We start from the raw sequence: 27,197 nt of genomic DNA on the forward strand, positions 1-27,197 counted from the left end.
CTGAAGCATAGAGACATAGAAGATAGGAGCAGGAGGAGGCCATTCAGCCCTTTGGCCCTTCGAGCTTGCTCCACCATTCATCACGAACATGGTCAATCACCCAACTCAATAGCCTAATCCTGCTTTCTCCCCACAACATTTGATCCATTCACCCCAATTGCTATATCTAGCCATCTCTTGAATACATTCAATGTTTTGGGATCAACTGCTTGCTGTGATAATGAATTCCACAGGCCCCACCATTCTTTAGGTGAAGAAATGTCTTCTAATCTCCATCTTAATGGTTTACCCCGAATCCTCAGACTGTGACGCACCCACTATCGGGAACATTTTCCATGCATCTACCCTACCTAATTCTGTTAGAATTTAAAAGTCTTGATGAGATTCCCACCTCATTCCTCGGAACTCCTAACCCAGTCAATCTCTCCTCATACATCAGTCCCGCCATCCCCAGAATCAGCCTGGTAAAACTTCACTGCAATCCTTAGAGAGCAAGAGCAGATTGACAATTTTTATAACACAAGGTCTGAGCATCAAGTATAGGAGTTGGGAGGTCATGTTGCGACTGTACAGGACATTGGTTGGGCCTTTGGAATATTGTGCACAATTCTGATCTCCCTCCTATCAGAAGGATATTGTGAAACTTGAAACAGTTCAGAAAAGATTTACAAAGGGTTGGAGGGTTTGAGCAACAGAGAGAGGCTGAATAGGCTGGGGCTGTTTTCCCTGGAGTGTTGAAGGCTGAGGGGTGACCTTATAGAGGTTTATAAAATCATTAATTGCATGGATATGGTATATAGACAAGGGCTTTTCCTTGGGGTAGGGGAGTTGAGAACTAGAGGGCATAGGTTTAGAGTGAGAAGAGAATGACTTAAACGGGACCTAAGTGGCAACATATTCACGCAAAGGGTGATACATGTATGGAATGAGCTGCCAGAGGAAGTGGTGGAGGCTGGTACAATTACAACATTGAAAAAGCATCTGGATGGGTATGTGGATAGGAAGGGTATAGAGGGATGTAGACCAGGTGCTGGCAAGAGTTGGAGATGCCTTGGCATCTTGACAGAATTCCCAGAGTCTCATTCATCTGATGAATTCCACCATGTCTGCCGCAAGACCCATGGGGTCCATTTGGGTAGAAATTGAGACCCCTGCTGAGAACTTCAATCTCTTCCAGTTGAAAGGTGTGCTGGCAAATGGGACTAGACTATGATAGGATATTTGGTTGGCATGGACAAGTTGGACCGAAGGGTCTGTTTCTGTGTTATACATATCTATGACTCTGTGACTCTATAACTACAAACGGTCATTTAAAAAAATGTAACTATTTGAGGACTGTCCATTGAATGTTCAAAATGTGTAAAGGAGATGAGAGGAACATCGCAAGGATTCTCAACATGATTGATTTAACTTTGTGGAATGATGATTCTTGAATGCAAACACAAGCAAATATTTTGTTTGATTGAACACAGCCATTTGGAAGGAAACCAGTGAGTGATGTAGAGAGTTATCTTGAAATAGCAGCTCCTTACATGAGGGAAACTGACTGATACATATCCATGACAACCAGAAAAAGGATTACTGTTATCCGTTACCAAATGCCTCAATGATGGAGTATTGGTTATGTCATTGGACTTTGGTGTGGAGGTGCCAGTGTTTGACTGGAGCGAACAAGGTCAGAAGTCACACAACATCAGGTTATTGTCCAATATATTTGAAACCACAATCTTTTGGAGCGCTGTTTTTTTTTATCAAGTGAAGTGAGGGAAAGCATACAGGCACAGAATGTATCGGCAGAGAGATAGTACAATCAAAAGATAGTACAAGTGGCGTGAGTGGAGTGTCGATAGGCTGAATAACAAGTCTCTGCAGGTGATCAAAGTGTCAGACCATGTGAGTAAAGCGTTAACAGCTGAATACCAAATGAAGGGATGACCTATAATCCGATTAAATGAAGCAGAGAGATAATTACAAAAAAAATTACAATTAAAGTGGCGCTGATAACATGATAGGTGTAAGAGCCACATGCCAAGGGTCTAACTGAAGTAATAAGTAATCCAAAACTGTACAAACTAATTAAGATAGAGAGGTCATAACAAGTTATCAAGGTGATAGTGTCAAAACAGAACAGTAAGTAAGATTTTACCAACACAGAGCCAGTATGGTGGGGTTACGTGTATCTTGACATGAACCCAAGATCACAGTTGAAGCCGTCTTCATGGGTATGGAATGTGACTATCAGTATCTGCTCAGTGATTCTGTGTTGTTGTGTATCTCAAATGCTGGCTTGGAGGATGCTAACCAAAGATCGGAGGCCGAATGTCTCTGACTGCTGAAGTGTTCCCCGTCTCATAATTAATAATCCAGAAACACAGCTAATGTTCTACACAACAAGGGTTCAAGTCCCAAGATGGCAGAAACATCCGTTGCATTCTATGTACTGAAAGTGGAATTGTGATTACTGGGAATAAATAATGACATTTTTAATCAAAGCCTTTGATGCATATATCATACACAAAATAAACTTTCTTGATCTTGAGTTGTTTTCATCAGCTAAGGTTTTGAATATGATAGATGCATAAGCTTTACTTATGGCTGTCCTAGTTCTACTTGCACAGTTCAGTACAGTTGAGTGCAATAGCATTGAAGTCTAATTGCCTTTTATATATGTGGTTAATAATAACAGTACACTCCCATGGAACCTTAAAGATGAGGGACAGCACTGGATCTGAAATTGCAAGTAGAAGTTTAAACAATAATTATATTTTGGATTTTTATTTGGAATGCTGAAAGTGCAGGATTTTAAACTTGTCATTTTAGTACAAGTTAAATTGCATCGCTTAATGAAGATGCTGAGCAATTTTAATTATATGGACAACCTGCTGTTAGGAAAAAAGGTCAATTAAACACATTTGATTGGAATTTAACTGAAGCAACACTTCATTAAGCTCACATGCTTTTCTTAACTAATTATCACTCTTCCTTTCACCTAAAACTGAACAGTTGGATTGAACTGAACTTAAACAGTACAAATCCCAGTTGCATTTGTTTGTGTTACTGTCATAATAATCACTGACCTGCTAAAGACACTGGTGTAGCCTTTGTGTTAATTGCTGGCTTCACTTTTCAATATATAAATATGGTTCTTCTTAAATCCTAGAACTGGGATAAACTGTGGATTATTTCCTGAGCTGTTAGAATTTGATATATGACTCTTTTTGATAGCTTAACTCATAATATTGATCTGAATAAAGGCTGGGAATTTAATTTTGGAATTGATTTGGTAGTGGGAATGAAGTTGTCACTTTATCCAGATTTTTCACGCCATAAGATATTTTGCAGCTAATTACTTATGCTTGCAAGTTATTTTGCAAATTGGAAGTTAAATCAATGAGAGCAGGTAGACAAGAAGTTCTCGCCCACACCATGACTTATCTCAGGAAAAAAGTCATAGAGTCATAGAATTGGACAGCATGAAAATAGACCCTTTGGTCCAACTCGTTCATGCCGACCAGATATTCTAACCTAATCTAGTCCCATTTATCAGCACTTGGCTTATATTCCTTCAAACTCTTCCTATTCATATAACCATCCAGATGCATTTTAAATGCTGTAATTGTACAGCACTCCACCACTTCCTCTGGAAGCACATTCTATACATGCACCACCCTCTGCATGAAAAACTTGCCCCTTATGTCCCTTTCATATCTTTCCCCTCTCACCCTAAACCAATGGCCTCTAGTTCTGGACTCCTATCCATGCCTCTCATAATTTTATAAATCGTAATAAGATCACTCCTCAGCCTCCGACGCTCCAGAGAAAACAGCCACAACCTCTTCAGCCTCTCCCTATTGCTCAAACAGTCCAACTTTGGCAACATCCTTGTAAACCTATTCTGAAACCTGTCAAGTTTCACAACATCTTTCCAATAGGAAGGAGACCAGAATTCCATGCAATATTCCAAAAGTGACCTAACCAATGTCCTGTATAGCCACAACATGACCTCCCAACTTCCATACTCAATGCTCTGACCAATAAAGGAAAACATACCAAATGCCTTCTTCACTATCCTATCTACCTACGACTCTACTTTCAAGAAACTATGAACCTGCACTCCAAGATCTCTTTGTTCCCCAACTCTCCCCAGCACTTTACCATTAATTGTATAAGTCCTGCTCTAATGCTTAAAGCCCACATGGACAAGCTTCACTTACTACAAGCCTGCAGCATCACTGGAGCTTGGGTAAGTAATCCCTATCCCCACCCTCACCAACCTGAGATGTCTCATATGAGGTGATATCTGGCCTGCCAATTCAGCAACACTCCACTAGAACTCATGCTCCAGGCCATGTACAGAAGAATAAGGTCCTCTTCTGCAGTGATGACCGCAGGAAACCCTCCCATCAGACCTGGCTGATCTGGGCCAAGGTTACAACTTAGGTAAGGGAACTGGATCCAGTGCAGCAAAAGGATGAATGAGCTAATGCACACTGCAAGGATATGTGACACCATCTCAACATCGAACAAGTGATACTTGAAATATACAAGTGTCAGATTGCAAACTGTACCACTGCACAGGTATGCCACATTGCAACTCTCAGCACCATGTGGGTGACATGTAATTGGTCAGCAAGCACTGATAATTGATACTCAGCATGGCTTTGTGCATCGGAATTCATATCTCACAAACTTGATTGAATTATTTGAATCCGTAACAAAGAGGACTGATGAGGGCAGGGTGGTAGAAGTGATCAATGTGGACTTCAGTAACGTGTTTGACAAGGTTCCTCATACTAGACTGGTTAACAAGGTTAACTCACTTGGAATACAGGGAGAATTAGCCATTTTGATAGAAGGTAGAAGACAGAGGGTGATGGTGGAGTGTTGCTTTTCAGTCTGGAGGCCTGTGACCAGTGGTATGCCACAAGGATCAGTGCTTGGTCTACTGTTTTTCATCATTTATATAAACGATTTATATGTGAACTTAGAAGGTATAGTTAGTAAGTTTGCAGATGACACCAAAATTGGAGGTGTAGTGAACAGCGAAGAAGGTAATCTCAGTACAATGGGATCTTTCAGATGGGCTAATGGGCTGAGGAATTTAATTTAGATGAAGTTTAATTTAGATAAATGCAAGGTGCTGCATTTTGAAAAAAAAAAATCAAAGCAGGTCTTAGACACTTAATGGTAAGTTCCAGGGGAGTGTTGCTGAACAAAGTGACCTTGGAGTGCAGGTTCATAGTTCCTTTAAAGTCGAGTCGCATGTAGATAGGATCATGAAAAAGCTGTTCGATATGCTTTCCTTTATTGGTCAGAGCATTGAATATGGGAGTTGGGAGATCATATTGCAGCTGTACAGGACATTGGTTAGGCCACTTTTGGAATATTCTGTGCAATTCTGCTCTCTCCTTCTTATCAGAAGGATGTTGTGAACCTTAAAGGGTTCAGAAAAGATTTACAAGGATGTTGCCAGGGTTGGAGAATTTGAACTATAGAGAGAGGCTGAATAGGCTGTGGCTGTTTCTCCTGCAGTGTTGGAGGTTGAGGAGTGACCTTATTAAGGTTCATAAAATCATGAGAGGCATGGATAGGATAAATAGACAAGGTCTTTTCTCTGGGGTGGGGGAGTCCAGAAATAGAGGGCATTGGTTTAGGGTTGGAGGGGCAAAATATAAAAGAGATCTAAGTGGCAACTTTTTCACACAGAGGGTGGTGCGTGTATGGAATGAGAGGAAGTTGTGGAGACTGATACAATTACAGCATGTAAAAGACATCTGGATTGTTATATGAATAGGAAGGGCTTAGAGGAATATGGGCCAAATGCTGGGAAATGGGATTAGATTCGGTTAGGATACCTGGGCGGCAAGGACAAGTTGGACCGAAGGATCTTTTCTATGCTGTACATCTCAATGGCTCTAAATGCTTTGATGGGCTGATGGCTGCTTCATCTGACAATATTCCAAGTTTTCCTGGTATTGGACTTCTGAGCTACTTGCTGGGAAGGTTCAGGACCTGACCTGGCAATGCATGCTCAAAGTCCTCATGCACCTATTGCCATCATACTCAAGCCTTCTCTTTTTCTGTTTGCAGAACAAGATGGCACACAATGGGAGTGAAGTAGGATCAGATTCTGGATATTCAGATCCTCACTCCTTCCAATGACCAGGTTCACAAAGATGACAGAGGAGCACAGTAACTGTTCCTGTGCTGATGGAGCAATAGGAATGGTACAAGAAGCCAACAGGAAAATTGCAACCTGCTACTCTTGAAGGTGCAAGTAGTCTCCCGCATTGATCTACATTAGAGAGTGTACATTTTCAGTAATGAATTATTTATTTTCTTTACTCGGGCATTAGCAGCCAACAGAGGAGGATAAAGAATAAGATGCCACCACTACCACTGAGGGTAATGCTTCTGAAACCTCAGAGGAGGCACCAGCTCAGCACTCACCTGCACAGAGACCAGAGACAGTCACTTCAGTGGGTCCACTTTCAGGAGCAAACTCAGGATCACAATCTGATGATTGTCCAATACTGAGATGAGCCTACACTAGGTGAGGAAGCAACGTCGAAGATCTCTGCCACTCAAGGAACTATCAGGAACCAGGTACCTGCTGAGCCTCATTCAGATTATTTAGTCTAAGTGATATATTCAATGTGCAGAGTCAGGTAGTGGATGCTGGAGGCTCTCAGGAGACTGGAGCAAAAGATAGAAGAGTCCATCCAAGCTCAGGTAACTGCAGTGATTCCAGCATGTAGCCATTTTGATACCCAATTCCAGTGGAATGCTCAGTTGCTACAAGCCTACATTCTAATGTTTACACTTGAGTGCTCAGCATCATTGGGAATATGGGGGCGGTGGGGGGGGAGGGGAGGGGGAAGGCAACTCAACTGAATTCCAGGTGACCCTTCATTTCACTGAGAAAGAGTGTCACCAGAAAGAGGAACCGTATTGTTGAAGAGGAGAGTGTGAAACGGACTGGTAAGCTAGAGGAGATACATGTTAGGAAAGAAGATGTGTTGGACATTTTGAACAACTTGAGGATAGACAAGTCCCCTGGGCCTGATGGGATATATCCTAGGATTATGTGGGAAGCAAGAGAGGAAAGAGAGGGAAGCAAAAGATTGAATTCTTTGAGGAGGTGACCAAGCATGTGGATGAGGGTAGAGCAGTGGATGTAGTATACATGGATTTTAGTAAGGCATTTGATAAGGTTCCCCATGGTAGGCTTATGCAGAAAGTCAGGAGGCATGGGATAGAGGGAAATTTGGACAATTGGATAGAAAACTGGCTAACCGGTCGAAGTCAGAGAGTGGTGGTAGATGGTAAATATTCAGCCTGGAGCCCAGTTACAAGTGGAGTTCCGCAGGGATCAGTTCTGGGTCCTCTGCTGTTTGTAATTTTTATTAATGACTTGGATGAGGGAGTCGAAGGGTGGGTCAGTAAATTTGCAGATGATACGAAGATTGGTGGAGTTGTGGATAGTGAGGAGGGCTCTTGTTGGCTGCAAAGGGACTTGGATGTGATGCAGAGCTGGGCTGAGGAGTGGCAGATGGAGTTCAACCCTGCCAAGTGTGAGGTTGTCCATTTTGGAAAGACAAATAAGAATGCGGAATACAGGGTTAACGGTAGGGTTCTTAGTGAGGTGGAGGAGCAGAGGGATCTTGGGGTCTATGTTCATAGGTCTTTGAAAGTTGCCACTCAGGTGGATAGAGCTTGTCAGAAGGCCTATGGTGTATTAGCGTTCATTAGCAGAGGGATTGAATTCAAGAGTCGTGAAGTGATGTTGCAACTGTACAGGACTTTGTTTAGGCCACATTTTGAGTACTGTGTGCAGTTCTGGTCGCCTCACTTTAGGAAAGATGTGGAAGCTTTGGAGAGGGTGCAGAGAAGATTTACCAGGATGTTGCCTGGAATGGAGAATAGGTCGTACGAGGATAGGTTGAGAGTGCTAGGTCTTTTCTCATTCGAACGGCGAAGGATGAGGGGTGACTTGATAGAGGTTTATAAGATGATCAGAGGAATAGATAGAGTAGACAGTCAGAAACTTTTTCCCCGGGTACAACAGAGTTACAAGGGGACATAAATTTAAGGTAAAGGGTGGAAGGTATAGGGGAGATGTCAGGGGTGGGTTCTTTACCCAGAGAGTGGTGGGGGCATGGAATGCGCTGCCTGTGGGAGTGGTAGAGTCAGAATCTTTGGTGACCTTCAAGCGGCAATTGGATAGGTACATGGATGGGTGCTTAAGCTAGGACAAATGTTCGGCACAACATCGTGGGCCGAAGGGCCTGTTCTGTGCTGTATTGTTCTATGTTCTATGTTCTAAAGGATGCAGAGCTGAGATACACTCCAAAGGTTAAACATTTTTTTTAAAGTATGACAGACTCCAGGCAGTTTTTTTTCTGGTGAGAGATTTGTTCCAACTCTCACACCACCAATTTCACTCCTGCCGACTTCTGATGCATACATCTAGTTAGGTTCTCACACACTTACATCCAAATTACTGTACAACTATCACTTGTTCCCTAATACTGCTTCATCTGAAGCACCTTGATAAATTTTGTTCGATCATAACAATGGAGCTGGAGGATAGGAAACCATTCTAGGAATTTTATCTCTGGGCATTCCACAGGTATCCCACCTCTCCATCACACCACTGCCTCCAGCAGGTTAGGCCAAGGAGGAAGAACCTGAAGTGCAGCAGATTCTCAGCAGGATGGGTTACTTTAGTCCCCTAGACTTTAGAAACCATCACCAAACCATCAATGTCACTGGCACATATTAGCCTGCTGTTCCCTCCATCTCAGCTGGGGAAGTTGGGAAAGCATTTAAGTATAGTACCAGGCAAAAAAAGAGATGATAATGGCTTGTGGGCAAAGGACTGGTGCAAATTTTCAGTACATGTAACATGATTGCAAGTCTGTAAATATAAATACACTTGATTGTTGTAACGTTTATTGTAGTCTCATTACCCCAGTAAGTGTTGACATGGGTGCCTGAAGTGAAAGGGGTGGAGTCTCTTCAATCATTGGTATATCTTTTTATTGTCACTCATCATCAGCAACATGTGAGTTTTAAGTGGTCCTTGTATCCCAGTGAATCATAGACCTGGCATTTGAAGTTTGCAGAGATTGCTCCTGAGATTGATTCCTACACATTGACTTTAATTGATTAGTTCAGGGTAAGCAGATTGGACCTGAAATCAAGGCATTGGAGACAATGCAGAGACAATTTTGTATAAGCAATGGAGAAATGCAACCAGGATCTTCAGACGACAGGGAGGAAAGGTCATTCCTTGGCCTGGAATCTCTATAGTCAAGCCAAACATTCCCAATATATGAGGTAGGCAATGCTCAACTGAGATGTGATGTATTTCAGTCTTTAGGGGTTATAGGAGGAAGCCTTTGTAGATGGGCAGCCCACAATATTGCAAGCACAGTTATAGAGGATGCTCAGCAATTGCAATGGTACAGTCAAGGAATTGAATGCTCTCTTTCAAAGGAATAAGGTAGCTCGTGACATAAGCCAGGAAGAGAGAGATCAGGAGAGCATGCCTCACAGTGCATGTTCCCTATTCAGTATTTTCTTTGACTGAGGCAGCACCCATAACCCTGTTACCCTAAAGAATTCTTCGCCACTGGAGCACTCCTTGTAGTGCTGCTGGACATTGACATTAAAAAGCCCAAAATTAAAAGTTATGAATTAAACGAGCTATGTCCCAAAAAGTGAGCAATGGGTTCCCAACTAGCTGGTTTCCAAGAAAATATAACACATAAGTAGATTTGTCCAAGCAGCTTAGTCAGCCTAAATCAGTTCAACATAAGATTGTCATGGGCCTGTCTGTCTTGTCAGGGCATTGTCCTGGTTTTATTCTCTCTGTGAGTGACGTCCTCACTCAGCTCAGAATCCTGGTCTTCCCTTTCCTCAATGGAGGAGACCTCCCACTCATTCTCTTCAAAAGCACCCACTTTTGTGGGTGAGGTTCTAGAGGGGACAGCACACAGTACTGAGGACAGTGCCCACTGGTTGGGTATATGAATCATGTCAGTGCACAATAATAGCTTCCATTCATGTAGGATGCAGCAGAACTGTTTTAATCTTATGTGGTATAATGCATCTACCAGTTGACCACATTAGCACTGAAAATTAAATTATTACATGCCTCATTTCTTCACTTATTTTTTATATTTGGAATTTTTAGATCTAAATATTTTGGTTTGCTCTTTTCCATTATGACTGTCTTGCATTTTTCTCTTAACTCAGTCTTTGACTTAAGAGAAACACACAGAAAGGAACATTATAACTTACCTTTCTAGTTTGTGTGCATTTGTCCAAGTTTTTGAATTATTCATGGTGCTTCAGGAGTAGGTAGTTCAAATCTAATGACTGCTGATATTGCCTCAAAGGCTAGTCCTGGCATGAAATGTAACTTTTAAGCTAGGATTTTATTGGAGTAAATGCCATAAATTTATCTTGATGATGGGAAGCTGTATTAAGACAGATGGTGGATTTCTTCCGACCGACCAACAGTGTAAATAGCAGTACTCTCCTGAGCTTCTCTGCACACTTTGTAATTTAAAGCACACAGAAGAAAAGTTAAACTTTCCTTTTCACTGTTGTGATCAGCAATGCTTCAGATGAATTGAGAGGTGACACAGATGGGCAATGGAATAATTCCCAGATCAAAGTTTTCTAATTAAACTGATTTGTGCTATCTACATACAGCTGATACATTGTGGGACCAGATAATCACATGCAAGTGGGAATGTCTATGTAATTCTATCATTCAAATCAGGTACTCAACTGACTTGGCAGCATCTGGAGAGAGAGAATTGGCATTAGTGTTTAGAGTCCAGTATGACTCTTCTCCGGTCTAAAGAAGAGTCATATTGGAATGAACGTTGACTCTTTTTCTCTCTCCATAGCTGTTGCCATACTTGCAGTCACAGTATTTTGTTTTTCTTCAAGGTTATTTGGATTGACTGGTTTACACACACTGACATAAACTTTCTCAACAGTCTTCCTTCACGCTGACCTTTTATTTCAATTACAGTTACTCTGATTTTCAGTACAATTCTTTTCTTGAAATTTCTGTAACAGCAAAATCTTGAACATTTTGAACATTGCACCTGAAAAACAATGCATTTGTTAACTAGCATAGAGTCATAGAAATATACAACACGGAAACTGAACTTTCGATCCAACTCGTCTATGCTCACCAGATATCCTATATTAATCTAGTCCCATTTGGCCCATATCCTTCTAAACAATTTCTATTCATATACCCATCCAGATGCCTTTTAAAAGTTATAATCGTACCAGCCTCTACTACTTCCTCTGACAGCTCATTCCATAAATGCACCACTCAGGTCCCAGGGAACTATCCACCTTTATGCATTTTTAAATGTCCAGCATCTTCTCCTCTGTAATATGGACTTTTTTCAAGAGGTCGTTATTTATTTCCCCACGTTGTATATCTTCCATATTCTTCTCCACAGTAAACACTGATGCAAAATATTTGTTTATACATCCCCATCTCCTGCAGTTCTATTCATAGGTGGCCTTGCTGATCTTTAAGGGACCCTGATCTCTCCCTAGTTATCTTTTTGACTTTAATGTATTTGTAGAATCCCTTTGGATCTCCATAACTCTATTTGCCAAAGCTATCTCATGTCCCTTTTTTGCCCTCCTGATTCCCCTCTTAAGGATACTCCTACTGCCTTTAAAGATTCACTCTTCTAAGGATTCACTCCATCTATCCTATCTATACTTGACATATGCTTCCTTCTTTTTCTTGACCAAATTTCTTTAGTCATCCAGCATTCCCTACACATACCAGCCTTGCCCTTCACCTGAACAGGAACATACTGTCTCTGGACTGTCATTATCCCCTTTTCGAAGGCTTCCCATTTTCCAGCCATCACTTTACCTGTGAACATCCACCTCCAATTAACTTTTGAATGTTCTTGTCTAATACCATCAACATTGGCCTTCCTCTAATTTAGAACTTTAACTTTCAGATTTGGTTAATTCTTTTTCATCACTATTGTAAAACTATTAGAGTCGCTGGTCCCAAAGTGCTTGCCTACTGACACCTCAGGCATCTGCCCTGTCTTATTTCCCAAGAGTTGATCAAGTTTAGCATCTTTTCTTGTCATTACATCCATATACTGAATCAGAAAACATTCTTGTGCCTACTTAACAAATTCCTCTCCATCCAAGCCCTTAACACTATGGCAGTCCCAGTCTATGTTTGGAAAGTTAAAATCCCCTACCATAACCACCCTATTATTTTCAAAAATAACTGATATCTCCTTACAATTTTGTTTCTCAATTTCCTGTGAACTACTGTAGGTTCTATAATACAATCCCAATAAGGTGATCATCTCTTTCTTTTTTTCTCAGTTCCACCCAAACAACTTCCTTAGACATATTCCCAGAGATATCCTCACTACGTACAGCAGTAATGTTTTCAAAAATGCCACTCCCCCTCCTCTCTTGCCCCCACCTTTTCAATCCTTCCTTAGGAATCTATGCCCTGGAACATTCCACTGTCAGTCCTGTCCAACTCTGAGCCACATCTCTGTAATTGCTATGATATCGCAGTCCCATGTTCCCAACCATGCCCTGAGTTCATCTGCCTTAAATGTTCGGCCTCTTGCATTGAAATAAATGCAGATTTATTTATCAGTCCTACCTTGTTCTCTGCTTTGCTCCTGCCTGGCCTGACTGTTTGACTTAGTCCTTTTCCTAGCTGTATCAGTTTCAGATGGCTCTTTCCTCACTATCTGGTCTTCATGTTCAAGTTTCCATATTAGTGTCTTTATAGAGTTGAAAGCAATACTCCATAATGTGAATCTCTGCAGAAGAAAATAATTATGTCCTCTACATACCTTTTTACATGAAGTAAGTAGTTAAACATACAGAGGACATTAAACCCTGACTAAATCAACGATTTGGAAAAACAAATTCATGTCCAAAAAAAAAAAATTGATGTGAATGTGTTAAATTGATGTGACTACGAATAGCAGAGAGAGGAAATTCATCTTCATGTTCTGCCCCGTGTTTGGTACAGGCTGTGGGAGGTGTCATGTTTTCACTGTTGCATCAAGTTATTTACTTTTTATACTAAATTACACATTCTGTTGTCTTCAAATGTTGTCATAATGTACACTTCTGTGAGACACTTTGCAAACCCTCTTGCTTGAGTGATTATCCGGAGATTGGTAGGTTATGTTTGTTCAGAGATTTGAAACATTTCAAGTATGTAGGAGGGATAAAGTGTGAATTTTTTCATGCATATTGATGTTAACTTGGAAGAGGGCAAAGCTGGACTGGCTTGATCAAGCCACTTCTTAGGTTTCTAAGTGGCCTTAATCAAAAGCCAGCTTAAAATCAGTTTATTTTCATTATGTTAAGCAGTCAATGCATGTTTTAACATACCACTTGGGGACTTCGTAAATAGCGCACTACAAAAAGCAAGGCAGTAAACAATGAGTCTACACAATTTCCCAGAGGATTGTTTTGCATTTGAACAGAAATTCAATTAAATTTTGAATGATGCTGATGGGTTGTATATTTTATTGTTATATTTCAGTGCAGCACTCATCTCTAAATGACTCTGTTATAAAGGATCATGTCTAATGGCTGATGCAGACTGCTGAGATTGTGCAACAAAACTAATTTAACTCTTGAAGTTAATGATGTATTTTTCATAACCCTAACCTAAAATGTGAAAAGAAGCAAAACAAATTCGAAAAGAACCCCGTAAAATTCATTCTGTTCAGGCGATTATAAAGAATCTGGAAATTTCATCAACCTGCTGAAATGATAGATTAGCTTATGATTTGAAAGCTGTGAAAGAGCAAGATTTGCTGGAGTTCTTTTCCAAGCCATGATATTAACAGCCCATCTCCGGGAAACCTGAACAATCAGAGAGGATGGTCAGGATATCAAAATATTGATTTATAATTAAAGGTACTTCAGTGTGGTTGACATGATATCACCATTATGGGAGAGACTGCAACAAATTTGTGCACAGAAGAGACCTAAGAAGGCCCATCATACTTGTTCCTCATTCCTTGAGGTCTTGCTGTGAGATCCGAGAATCTGCCACGAGGTGAACTTATCCAGGCATGGGGGTCAAAGGGCAGTCTTTCTAACTGAGCAGGCATAAACATAAGTGAGCAAGGGAGTTAATGGCAGAAATGTGGTCCCTTCAACTGAGATTGAGTGCAGAATGTCCTGAAGAAGGGGTGGATGTAGGCCTAGTTACAACATGTAAAAGACACTTAAATAAGTACATGAATAGGAAAGGTTTGGAGGGATATAGGCCAGGAGCAGGTAGGTCAGATTAGTTTAGTTGGGATTGTGTTCAGTATGGTTCATCTACTTTAAAATAAATTGGACCTTATATCCAGCATAGAAAGCAGGGTTGGTGGCAACATTCTACCTCAATCATTAGCTCTCTGTGCAAAAGCAGAGAGTGCTGGAGAAACACAGCACATATGGCAACATCTTTAAAATATTTCAAGTGCAATGACCTGTCAATCTCTGTCTTTGTTTCAGATTTCCAGATAGACCTAAAGACCAGAGGGTGGTGCATGTATGGAATGAGCTGCCAGAAAAGTGGTGGGGGCTGGTATAATTGGAACATTTCAAAGGCATCTAGATGGGTATATGAATAGGAAGGTTTTGGAGATATATGGGCCGGGTGCTGGCAGGTGGGACTAGATTGGGTTGGGATATCTGGCCTGCATGGATGAGGTGGACCGAAGGGTCTGTTTCCATGCTGTACATCTCTATGACTGTCTGACTCTATCTGCAGTTAGCCCACAAGACATAGGAGCAAAACTTAGGCCATTCAGCCCATCAAGTCTGCTCCACCATTCAATCATGGCTGATAAGTTCCTCAACCACATTCTCCAGCTTTCTCCCCATAACCCCGATCCCCTTGACAATCAAGAACCTATCTATCTCCATTGTAAATATACTCAATGATCTGGCCTCCACAATCTTCTGTGGCAGTGGATTCCATAGATTGACCACTGTCTGGCTGAAGAAGTTTCTACCTATCTCCGTTCTAAAAGGTCTTCCCTTTATTCGGACCATAATCTCTCCAACCAATAGAAACACCTTCCCAATATCCACTCTGTCCATGCCATTTAGTATTCTGCAAGTCTCAATTAGATTCCCTCTCATCCTTTTAAACTCCATCAAGTATAAACCCAGAGTACTCACGCATTCCTCATCAGTTAAACTTTTCATTCCTGGGACCATTCTCGTGAATCTCCTCTGAACCTGCTCCAGTGCCAGTACATCCTTCCTGAGCTATGGGACACAAAACTGTCACAGTACTGGGGAAAATTGGAAGTTTGCTACCGGTGTATCCATTATCTCTGTAGTGATTTCTTCTAATAGCCTAGGATGCATCCCATCCGATTTGGAGTACTTATTAGAATTCAGTCCAATTTGTTTACCTAGTACTTTTTCTCTAGTGATAGTTATTGCATTTAGATCTTCTCCCCCTTTAGCCCCTTTAATAGCCCCTTTAGAACACTACAAGTGTCTTCTACCGTGAAGACTAATGCAAAGTATTTATTGAATTATTTTGCCATGTTCTGGTTCCCCATTATAATTTCCTCTGCCTCATTCTTTAAGGGATCTAGGTTCACCTAGGCATCTGTCTTCCTTTATATGCATATTTAAAGATACTCCTGCTCTCCATCCTGTTGCTCATTGCAAGTTTACACACAATTTATTTTTTGTTCTTTTCTTGTTTTTTTTTAGTTTTTAAAGCTTTCACAATCCTGTGGCTTACCATTACTCTTTGGCACCATATATGTTCCTTCCTTCAATTTTATGTTGCCCTTGACTTCCCTCATTAATCTTGGTTGGCTTATCCCTTTCTGAGAGTCCTTCTTTCTCATTGGAATTATCTTTATTGTAAATTGTAGGTTATTTTCTTAAATGTTCCTCAATCGCCAATTCTGCTAACCTATTTTCCCTTTCTATTCTATTTCTCATTCATTTGTAATTACCCTTATTTATATTTAGCAAATTTGTTTCTGACTGAAATCTCTTACTCGCAACTGAATGCTAAATTCTGCCATGTTATGATCACTGATCTTTTACTCAGATCATTATTAAATCTGCTTCATTACACATCTAAACTCTTCATTACACATTACTAGATCAAAAATAGCCTGATTCCTGCCTGAATCCATGAAAGATTTTTCTGGGAAATTGTCCCAAATACACTTTATGACTTTTTCCATTTGTCTACCTCTGCCAACCTGATTTTCCCATTTTACATTAAAATTTAAGTCACCCATGATTAATGTTGTGCCTTTTTTTACATGCCCTCATTATCTTCTGATTAATTCTCTGTCCTACTGTATAGTTACTGTTAGGGGGCCAACAGATAACTAGTAATGACCTCTTCCCCTTGCTATTTCTTACTGCCACCAATATGGATTCCACACTTTTTGATCCAAAATCATATTTTGCTTTGTACTTATTCCATTCCACACTGCTATAATCTTTTAGAGTAAGTACAAATTCAGAAACGATGCACCAGAATGACGAAGCCATCTCTGAATTGTAATTCAAAAAAAACTTTATCAAACAAACTGAAATTTAATTAGCAGTTGTTTTAAAACAGACATGTTCGCACAAGCATTTGTCTTGGACTCATCAGGGCAGTTGCAAGTGTATCAAATTTCAGGTGAAACAACAATTTATACATTGGGGAAATTGATGCTGATTGGTTGACAGATAGATTCTGGATTAGTGGTGCTGGAACAGCACAGCAGTTCAGGCAGCATCCAAGGAGCAGCGAAATCTAATTGACTCAGGTGTTGAAATTTTCTCTAAGGGCCCTATAGGGTCCTCAAACTCCTGGGTACATTACTTTTGAAAAGAATAAAGTTTAAACTTATTATTTGTAAGCAGAAAACTTGTGTAAGAATGTAGGATGAATGAATCATAAGTAGTAATTAGTATTTTGACAGAATTAAATAAGTATAATTATCATTTATCTCCACCTTTGTCCTGTGTCTTTATTTTAAAATACTTACACCATAACTTTGTTACTTTTGTTTATATTATTCAACTTCTGTTAAATCTTAACATTTTTATTCTCTCCTTCAAACTTTCCATTGATGTGATGTTGATTGAGGACAAAGATATGGCCAGTAACACCATTTTAGCTCCACAAACATGCACTCATAGACCTTCTCAACACTTTGCTTCCATCAAATGTGAGATTTTACAGCATTTCCTCTTATTAGAAGTTTGCATTTCTTGCATGCATTTTTCTTATTTCTGCTTCGAGACTTTTATCAGCAGATGCAAATTATGCAACAGAAAAATAGCTGAGAATCTTGACTCTTGTCAAAATGAGACTTGTCAAAAATGTTCGCATTCTCCATCCAGAACACATTTGGATGTTCTTTTAATGATGATTCACCCTGGTGCAGGTGTTCATGCTTTCACTTCTGCATTAGCTATTTTGACATCACCAACTAACATTTAAGTCCTGTCACCATTTATGTGATTAGCTCTAGCTGAACCGGACATGAGCTGACAATATGGTCATCTTGATAATCAAGAACTCACTCCTGGAAATATTCTAAAGGCGGGTCTTGAAATTTTTAAGGGATGGGGTAACAATTTTCTTTGGCTACCTGTTCCATTGTGAGATTGACTTTAAAAAGAATGATTTTTGATACGTTGTCTTGAGAACAAATGGTCATTTGTGTGAATGACAGCCTTGTGTTTTGTCATTGCTGGAGGGCATCAGGTATTTGTTTCTGCCAAATACCACCAGCCAATTTTATATTTTGTAGAGTACAATCAGTTAACTTTTCTCCCTCTTTTGCTTTTCTCATTGTAAATTTTTGTTCAAGGATGTAATACTCTGAATTGCGCTGTATTCTACTGGCCAGTAACAGTTACTGTTTTTTGATACATGGAGCTGAGGTTTTGGATTTTCATCTGTATCATATATCAGGCTGTGGGAGATTGGTTAGCTCGATCAGATAGATGACTAGCATACAGGGGAAAGTAAAGCTACCAGTTTCACTCCCTGTATCTGCTATATTGGTTCATGGAGACCTACCTTCTCACTTTACCCCACGTTAGTGGAGCAGTTTCCTTCAAGCTCATAAGTAATTAATTGTCTCTTACTAATTTAAAAAAAACTGTACCCATGGTCTTTTGTGGACTATGTTTCTGTACCATATAGCATATAACATATTAACATATATCCAATGAGCAGAAAGAGAATGAGGCAAAATGATGATCAAAAATGCTGATCAAAAATGCTTGCCTGGCTCTGCTTTATCATTTTATCATTTCACCAAAATACACACAAGAATCTTCAAGGACAAGTGAATGCACCATGTGATTCCAAGCACTGAAATCATAAACCCAGTGATAATGCTGATTATTTTGTTTTATTTTCAAATAATTAGCTGGATTCCCAATTAACCACATATGACTAGTAATGTATTAGATGCCACTGGTCTATGCCATTGTAACCCAGTGAAGTTATGTTTCTCTTTTTTTAAGAGGGATAATTAGTAAGTGATTTAGTATCAGTTCTTTATAACATAAATATTCCCAAATTTAATTGCTCTACTTTCATGCAAACTCTAACTCAGTTAAGCTTTTCAACAATTCTGTCAATTAAATTGCTCGTATTATATTAGTGGCTTATTATTACAGATAAATTCTGATTTTTTTTTCTGTTTCCACTAACAAAATATAACTTTTAGAAATTATACTTTTCAAAGCTGTGCAACTCTGAGCTTCATTATTATTTATTTTCTTGTTAAAGAAAAACGGTACTGACGCCATTTTCAAATCATTCATAGTTGGCAACGTAAGATGGAATTCTCATCTCCTTGGTGTGGCGTTAGCAATAACAAGAAAGTTGAAAAATACAGAGGGAATTAAGCATTCAGTTTCTCGATAACGAGAGAAGCATTTTATATCTTTTCCCTAAGGCTTTAATTGGGGACTTCAAAATCTCCGCATTGAGCAGTGACTGTCCTATTTTTGTGCATTGAACTCCCAACACATCTTATTTAAACATCATTTCCAAATTGCCTCTCCTCCACCAGGAACTGGGACAATGCAAATTCCCGACATGTAAATCAGAGCAGGTGCCTGGTGGCTGCACCTCACCAAATGCTTGTCACAACCATCATCCAACTCTTTCTTTGCAACAGCATCACCAGCTGATTGACCCTTTGTCCACACAAGTCGACATCGACAAACCAGTAGCCTCACCATCTCATCGTGCTGCTTTCAAACCAACTCTCATGTCACATCAGCCATGCAACACTTTCGAGCTCAGGAACACCTGACTTGCATGTTACTGGTTAGGTAGATCTGCTTATGGAAACACGCATGTATCCAATGCGTCTGTATAGGATGCATCTTAGCTTGCTTTTTTAGTGTTCACTCACTTTACACTTACCCGAAGCCTGCAGTGTCTGCCTGCATGCTCGCTATTTCAGCATTGACTTATAGGCTTGCAGTTTCTGTGGCTTGCATTGCATTTTACTGCAGAGAGAGATACAGACAGCTCATTACAATGGTGTACACTGAATAGTCAAAGGGGTAGATACAGCGCTGTATAACATTGTGTTATGTCAGAACTGTAGCATGTACCACCAGTTTATGTGACAGACTGCATGTGCTTAAAGCTAATGGCAATGAATGAAACTGAAAAGGGAACAGTGCTTGGTGCAGTAACAGGGAATACAATCAGTGGTGTGCTGCTGTTTTCAATCAAGAAATTGCTTCTATTCAAGACCAGGGAATGACCAAAGCCACAACAGCACAAGATCCTACCAGAGTCTAGGGATCCATGTCCTTGCGATCTGGGGATTGTGTCATGGTCAGTCCAACACTATCGACCACAATCTGTCCCCAGTGATTACAGGGAGGTCAGTCCCAATGCCATTGTGCTTTCAGTCAAGGATGTGGTCCATTGTCCACTTGGCCTGCTCTATCAAGTCAGTTCAAGATTTTGGCCATGGTCAGCTCCTGCGTCCTTTCTATAATGCTCAGTGGGCAACAGGAGGCAGGCAAGTGCAGAGTGAGTGCACCATGTTACTCTATGTTTTTTTTCTCTCTAACAGAATTAGATGTTTGCAGTTTGATATCCTACTCGAGGCAATTGCATTATTTTTTCCTCCACTAAATTAGTGATGTCATCCTTCTGGCTTCAATTTCATTGGCAAGTAATTTATTGTTCAAGAATGTGCATTAAAAATTATGGCCTCAGGCAGTCATGACAGTGACAATGTGGGCACTAATTGCCTCCTTGTTGGGTTGGCTAAACCACTCCAATGAGAACAAGGTATTTAAAAGCAAACATGTTTCCATAGGTTGCACTGGAAGACAATGCTTCACATTTGCTTCACTGCTAATTCTGAACTGTAAAAATGCAAGGGCATAATCTGTAATGTGGAAGAGAGCTATTTCTTTAGAGAGGACAGGTGCTACTCTGGTGGTTTACAAGGAGAGTTCCACTCCTTCAATGTGTGATGAAAATTTCGGTTGTGCAATATATAATTGGGTAAGATCACATAACTCAGACCTCGTGTGCAATAACCTCTATGGAAGCTTCCTGTGCAATGTTGTGAAGGCAGAACGTGAGGCTGCACTGAGATCAATGCGAGTGCTGAAGAGTTCCTTTGATAAAATTGTGTTCGCTTTCTGATTGTCCCCACAGAAATGATCTGTCCACGGACATCACATGGAGATTGCTATAACTGGAGTCTTTGTGGTCTTGATCCAACATAAAAAATAAAGTAATTACAACTTTTTGAGTGGGCCTAACAGGAACAGCCACCTGGAATGGCTGCTGCATTACCTCTTGAGTGAGCGGCAGCAGCTGAAGGTCCTCCAAGAAGGTGGTGGGGAATGATGAGATTCAGGACTAATATGTCTCCCAGTCATATCCTTTCACTATCTGAAAGCTATGCAGGCATCCATTAAGATGTCTCAGAACTTCAGCAACAAACAGCCATTTGCTGGAACAGTACTTGCACTCAGAGCAATGCTTGGTTTCAGAATGAACGGTGACAATACTATTCGATGGCTGTCAAGGTCACAACTGCACCAAATGTTTTATTCCAGCTGTTCATTTCAAGGAGCACTGAGGATCTGGGTAACATCTGCAGTACCCACTTTCACTTGTGTGACATCACCCAATTCTCAGCTCAGGAAAGCATCCAGAATGTAACAGACATCACTCTCTCCCAGAGCACCAATTCTCCTGCCCTTTTCCCATCAGGAAGAGAAATAAGAAGCTTAGGCAGTGAGATTCTCCACCATTGCTGGCTTGCCCCTGAGGCAGAATGATATCCTCTGCCTCCTCCATGTTGGTTTCTCACTGACCATCAGAGTTTGTTAATGGAAAAAATGTTCACACCACCAGAGCTATGAATGTGCTGGGTGTATAGTTGTTTAACATTCTGTTGGTTGTATGGCATGCACCCCCTTGTAGTGAAAAAAATGTATGGGTCTTGTTGTTTTGAAGTCCTTGACTTTTGTGTTGTTGAGTGAATGTTTCATTAGCCATGTGATTGAGCACTTAATATCCATAGATGCACCCTTTCAAGTATCTATAATTTGCATATCTTACTGACTGTTAAGAGAAAAAGCAGCAGTTATTGAGACAGTGAACTAATGTTGTATAGTTCTGAGGTTAATTTGAAAAAGGATTTCCCATTGCTTTACTGCCTGAACTTGTGGCATCTCCATTTCCCTGTACATAAAATAGGGAGGAAGCTTTCATTTTCTCTGGGCCACATCTTTGTTAATAAGGATTGGGCAGCATAGTGTGAAAGGTTATTCCTGGCTTGAAGCATAAATGATTGTGCAGTCGACTCTTACATTTGGCGCAAGTGGTTAGAATGGCAAACATTTCAGCTGTGGCCAATGTTCCATTTAACATTATCTGTTCCTGCATAGCATTCTGAGTTATGTGCAAAGTATATTTAAACCAGAGTGGAAGTGATGCAATGGAAGAGGATGCAGTGAGTACAGTGTTTCTCAGCTTCAGTGAGGTCGCACAGCTTATGGGGAACATTAGCTATGGCAAGCACTTCTGCCTCTACAACTGTGTAATTCCCCGAGAAAGGCACCTCAGAGCCCGATTCTGTGTCTAATGAAGAAGAGCAGAAAATTATGTGGGAAAATCTGCTATGAGGTTTGTCAAGTCGCACACCATGAATCTCACTCAACAAAACACTTTAATTGAAAATAGAAACATTTTACCAAAGCTTTTGATATTTCTGATGGTTGCACTCTAGTTCTTAAAAGAATTATTACGAAGTAATATTGTATGAATATTATATCAGTGGTGCAAATGCAGTAGGAAATGAATATATTAATTTTGCCAGTTGCTACAGCACCGTAGGGTAGATATCTAATTGACATCAGCAGCTTTGATAGAGTTGATATTTTTGAAGAATATTACAATTATGACACTGCAGAGTCTCTTGCTTGCATCAATGGTGCTGAAGTGGAGACGACTGAGACTGTTAAGCTCCTGGGAGTGACAATCTCCTCTGGTCAATCCGCCCTGGTCCACCCACATTGACACTCCAGTCAAGGAAGTACAGCAATGCTTCTACCTCCTCACAAGGCTAAGGAAATATGGCAAGTTCATAAAGACTCTTACAAATTTTTGTAGATGCACCATCCTATCTGGACTCATCACAGCTTGGTATGGCAACCGCTCTGCCCAAGACCACGAGAAATTACAGAGAGTTGTGATTACAGCCGCCCATCGTGCAAACCATGTTCCCCTCCATTGACTGAATCTATATTTCTCGTTGCATTGGGAAAGCAACCAACATGATCAAAGACCCCTCCCAACCTGGTCATACTCTTTTCCACCCTCCTCCATCAGGCAGAGGATATAAAAGTCTATATACATATACAAACAGAATCAAGAACAGCTTCTTCCCCACTGTTATCAGACTTTACAATAGATATCTCTAATGTTATTGTTGATCTCTCTCTGTATCTTCTCAACAGCTCTAACACTATGTCCTGCCCTCTGTTCTGTCAGCCTGATGCACTTGTATAGTACGATCTGACTGTAGTTTAGCTTTGGTTAAATAACCAGACATTCTCAAGCCTGCTGTCAGAGTATGGTATTAACTTTGCAGGAGTGGGATCTAGCTGAGTAACAATACCAAGTTACCAAGTGCAGCTTAAATTATTTGCCTGATATAACATTATTTTCAACTGGTTGCCTAATTTAATACTTTATACTGTGCCACCTATATTAACTAATTACCTTGTTATGATGTGAACAGTTTGTAACAAAGGGATGATTCTTACCTCTGCAAACTGTAAATTCAGCTGCAGCTCGAAAATGCAATAGCTTTATAGGCATTACACGACTGTGCCCAGCATTAATGCATACTCTGTCACTGGACTAATTAACTCTTACTTGGAGTCTCCAGAGATTGTTGTAGCATACAGAGTAACCAGCCATCTGTAAAATTCAAATTTAATTGCTAAAACAAGTGAGGGAGATGGTGTTACAGTTTTTCAATTTGCAGCATGTAATTACCTTTCTGAATGACACATATCTTAAAAAGCACATCAATAATCATTGGCTGTTAAATGAACCACAGCCGAACAATTTATGATTTAATCAGCAACAGATTTAGCAATTTTGCTGGAGATGCATCTTTCACATGAAATGGCAATCATCAACCACAATGAAGTTATTGCTTTCATTTACTTTTTTTTTGGTGAAATATGATGTGTAGCTTGGAAACTCCTATTTCATTACAGAGCAAAGGCAGAAACAGTGTTGTCGAGGAGTAGAATTAAGGCTTGAAGTTCTGTTGTGACAGAAGAAGAGCTACTACCAATGGACAAACCCTAACCTGAGCTTTTCAGTTATGAGCAGTCTGCACCTGCATGTTTTAAAATATAAACTTGGTTAAAGTAGGCTGGCTGAAAATGTGTTGCTGGAAAAGCGCAGCAGGTCAGGCAGCATCCAAGGAACAGGAGAATCGACGTTTCGGGCATAAGCCCTTCTTCAGGCTTATGCCCGAGACGTCAATTCTCCTGTTCCTTGGATGCTGCCTGACCTGCTGCGCTTTTCCAGCAACACATTTTCAGCTCTGATCTCCAGCATCTGCAGTCCTCACTTTCTCCTTAAAGTAGGCTGGCTGCAAATTTTACCATGGGGTTTTCAGTATTGCTAAGTACTGAAAGACAAAAATCTTCACAGCATTTTCTGTTTGCTCTTTTACTGAAGGAGAAAAGAAACAAGCAACAGTTCTAACTGTGGCTAGAAATTTTCAACTGTGATGAAGGAAGGCCAGGCGATTGACCAGAGAAGTACATTTGACAGCAAAGTTTGCATCGGTAAAGCGTTCCAGATCAGGAGTTGGTGCTAGCTAAATAAAAATGTGAAGAGAAAAATTAACTCTCCTCCATGAGCAGGGAAGCAGCAACGATGCAATTAAAATGGAGAACTGGATTTTCCAATTACGTTCTGATTATGTAACCCTAGTTTTAGTCTGGTCTCAAAGAACTCAAATGGAATTTTAACTTATTCCTGAATGACTTCACATTAAGCTGGCTGGAAGTGTGTGAAGCCCTTCAGGTAAGTTATTAAACCTTTTTTCACTGCATCTCTTAAGTGGAGAGATTAGTGCTCATCAGGTTCCTTGCCTTTTGTTCCACTTCCTCCCTCAAATTCCCAGCCATAAGATATTTGTATAGTGCTTCTCCTAGAAAACATCATGCAGACTCAGTGCATTCCTTAACTAAACAGAATGGAACTAAATTGCCTAATACCTTAATGATCCTCCACACTTGATTGTTCCAATGCTCACCTCATCGGTCTCTAACATGGTACTCACCAAAGGGTGGACACATTAGATGCAAAAGGTTGGGATCCAACCTTCCAGGGATCTGGCACCAGGTTTATTCTCTGTTGTATCTCTGTAATTAACAATATTCAGTTTATGGTATGTTAGTAATTACTTAAGAATTACATTATGTGATGGTCATTGTTTCAGAGATTGAGGAGAACTAGGTATTATATCTCACTTCATTGAGATCCTAAACTGTTCTGCCCACAAGTTCATATAATCTCATTATTGTGGGGGGTGCTGCTAAGTAATAACCCCTTCAGAACCTTCCAGACGGATATCAAATATCTCTTTTCAGTCATTTTCTCATTATTAATGCTATACATTTGTTCACAAGCTTATATTTATCACTATTCCTGCTTCTTGAGAGTTTCTGATCTGAAAGTCTTGCTATGTTCCTAAAGTATATTCTTGTTGAATTGGAGGGCTTTTTTAGGTGAGTCAAAAACTATTGACTGTGATTCTCTTCATGATATTCTGAGGTCTGTAGGCCCTTTTAAATTGGAGAATAAAATTTTGCTGACACAGAATAAAATGTGGTCCACAAAACTCCATGGAAGCCACCAAGGGAAAGGGAATATCAATGTTCAATGATTTAAGACACTATATGGAAAAAAAAACTGCCTGTCTCAGTAGGGAAGTACCAGTGCTGGAGGAAACCTGAGGATTAAACACCCTCCACCTTCCTGTAGATCTCTGGCCTTTTTCACTCATGGACTGCAACAATTCACCTTGTTTTGCCATTAACTGCAGTTTGTGACTTCTAATGGCTAGTTCTCTTATGGTCTTTCACCTCTGTTTCTATTGACGTGCTTCACGGTGCACATTCACTATGGCAGACGGTGGCTCAGTGGTCAGCACTGCTGCCTCACAGAACCAGGGTCCCAGGTTTGATTCCAGCCTCGGGTGACTGTCTGTGTGGAGTTTGCACATTCTCCCTGTGTCTGTGTGAGTTTCCTCTGGGTACTCTGGTTTCCTCCCACAATCCAAAGATGTGCAGGTCAGGTGAATTGACCATGCTACATTTTCCCATAGTGTGAGGTGCATTAGTCAGAGGGAAATGGGTCTGGGTTGGTTACTCTTCGGAGTGTTGGTGTGGACTGTTGGGCCAAAGGGTTTGTTTCTGCACTGTAGGGAATCTAATCTAAACATAGCCATCCAAAACAGTTTAAATCAAAGACTATCATCCTCATTAAAATATTTAAATTGAAAATTTGTAATGGTGGCGAACCTCTTGACCCAATGCAGGTAAACTTCAATTCCCCTACAGCCATAGGAGGACTGGAGGAAACCAGTGTGGTATTGTTATTCATGAAGGAGGAAGAGATAAACCAGGAAATGGCCATTTAGTCTTACGTCAATGGTAGGGAAATTATTAGAAGCAATTCTGAGGGACAGAATTAATCTCCCTCGAGAGGCACAGAGTAATCAAGAACAGTCCATATGTTTTTCTTTTCGGAGAAGGTCATGTCTGATCTACTTGTTTGAGTTTTTCAAAGTGGTGACCTGGCGTGTAGCTTGCAGCAATGCATTTGATATAGTCTACTTGGACTTCAGCAAAGCTTTAGATAAAGTCCCAAATGGAAACCTGATAGAAAAGGTAGGAGGCCATGGGATTCACGGAAATTTGCCTAATTGGATCCAGAATTGATTGGGTAGCAGGATGCAGATGGTGATATTCAAGGGATGTTTTTATGACTGGAAGCCTGTGTTCATTGCGATTTTGCAGGGATCAGTGTTTTGGGCTCCTAACTGTTGATGGTATATATCAATGATTTAGACTTGAATGGAGGAGGGTTAGTCAGTATGTTTGTAATGCGGTGATAAATGTGAGGAGTACAGCCTTAGATTACAGGAGGATATATACGGGTTGGTAAGATGGCTGCTCAGTGGCAAATGGACTTCAATCTGGATAAGTGTGAGGTGATGTGCTTGGGCAGGATGAACAAAGCAAAGGAAAACATGATCAATAGTAGGACTTGGGAAGTACCCAAGGATCAGAGGGACCTTTGTGTGCATGTCCACTAGTCCCTTCAGGTATCAGAACAGCTGAATAAAGTGGCTAAGAAAGCATAGGATGTTGCAAAACTTGAAAGGGTTCAGAAAAGATTTACAAGGATGTTGCCCGGGTTGGAGGATTTGAGCTATCGGAAGAGGTTGAATAGGCTAGGGCTGTTTTGCCTGGAGTGTCGGAGGCTGGGGGGTGACCTTATAGAGGTTTATAACATCATGAGGGGCATGGATAGGATAAACAGACAATGTCTTTTC

This window comes from Chiloscyllium plagiosum, unplaced genomic scaffold (genome assembly GCF_037043375.1).
Source record: "Chiloscyllium plagiosum isolate Xiang-an unplaced genomic scaffold, Cpla_swu_hap1 HiC_scaffold_15, whole genome shotgun sequence".
NCBI lineage: Eukaryota > Metazoa > Chordata > Chondrichthyes > Orectolobiformes > Hemiscylliidae > Chiloscyllium > Chiloscyllium plagiosum.